The sequence below is a fragment of the Octodon degus genome, unplaced genomic scaffold (assembly GCF_000260255.1).
Source record: "Octodon degus isolate 3935 unplaced genomic scaffold, OctDeg1.0 scaffold00119, whole genome shotgun sequence".
In the NCBI taxonomy this organism is placed as follows: domain Eukaryota; kingdom Metazoa; phylum Chordata; class Mammalia; order Rodentia; family Octodontidae; genus Octodon; species Octodon degus.
In genome coordinates this window covers 1,977,946-1,979,511 of record NW_004524695.1, presented here as the reverse complement: position 1 = coordinate 1,979,511, position 1,566 = coordinate 1,977,946, and positions in this window count along the sequence as shown.

Sequence of the window (1,566 nt, the reverse complement as noted above, 5' to 3'; positions counted from 1 at the left end):
CTTATTCCACTGAACCATCACCCCGGTCCCTGAACACTGAATATTTGTACATTTTGTATAAATTGATGGACTTCACTTTTTTTAGAACTTTTTAGGTTTACGGCAAACCTGAGGAGAAAGGGGAGTTTCTGTACACCCCCTCTGTGCTGTTTCTACTGTTGCTATGCTTTGTAGTGGGTGCAGTGGCACACAGCTCTAATCCAGTTACTCAGGGGGCTGTAGGCCCAGCACCCTGGGAGTCCTACCCAGGAGCCCAAGTTTGAGCCAAGCCCAAGCACTAGTGAACCACAGTCCAAAGAGTTAAAAACAAAAAGGTCTGGGGTGCAGCTGAAGGTGAAGGCTCTGAGTTGAAGCTAAAACAAAAGCAATACATAAATCCTCCAGGGTTGACAGAATGTCCTTTCTGTGGTCACCCCTGTGACTCTTTATTCTTTCTCATACCCCAAATTCTGGACACGATGATCATTTATTCCCTTCACACTTCTGTCTCTTAATCATTCTTTAATCCATTGTAGTTTAGCTTCAATTAACATTTATCTTCCAAAGAAAACAATGCCTCTCTGATTGCCAACTCCGAGTAACCCAAGCTATTCCTTATTGCACTGGGCTTATTCGCAGTACAGGACCGTTAATGATTTCTCCCTTCCTGAAATAATGGCTTTTTTCTTGACTTCCTGACTTGACAACTTGTCCTTCCGGATCCCACTGCTCTAATGCTTTGTCCTGCATCTGTCCTGAACAGTCACTTTCTAAGAAGACTTTCTTAGCGATCCTCAACCAAAACTGTCCAAGCCCCACATGGCCACATCTCCCAGTGAATGGGTTGGTCTCTGTGACCACTGAAGTAGAGCAGAAGGCATGGCATTTCCAAGATTAAGTTATAAAAGACAAAGCTGGGGGTGATGATGCACACCTATGATCTTAGCACTTGGGAGGGTGAGGCAGAAGGATCATGTCACGTGTGAGACACACCTGTGATATATAGTGAGTTCAAGGCCAGCCTGAACTGCATATTGAGACCTTGTCTCAAAAAGCCAACCAACCAATTAGAGCGCAGGCCTGGTGAGTGAGTGAGACGACTTGGGACCCTTTGGATCCTGAATAGACCCAGAGCACAGGCCCGGCGAGTGAGTGACACAACCTGGGGCCCGGGATCCTCATTCCACCCAGGCTGCAGAGCCAGCACGGAACCCTTCAGCAGAACTCCCTGAAAAGAGGCTAGAGGCAAGACCCACCCAGCTGATTCAGGAGCAGAACATCTTGCCAGAGTGACACAAAGGGTTCAACTCTAACGGCTGAAGCAGAAAGAAGTAGAGCACAGCAGCCAGATCCAAGCAACACCCACCTGGAGGAATTGGAACTTCGTAGATCCAGACCTGGTGCTAAGGTAATAACTCTATCTAAGCTCTAACCAAAGGTCAGAAGGCAAAATGACAAAGAGAAGGAACAAAATGCAGTCTCAGGCCTCGAGTCCACCCAGTACAAATGCAGAAGACACTAGCACTGAGGAAACTGGAAATCACACACCAGATATCTCTGAAATAATAGCGTTGACAGTAAAGAATC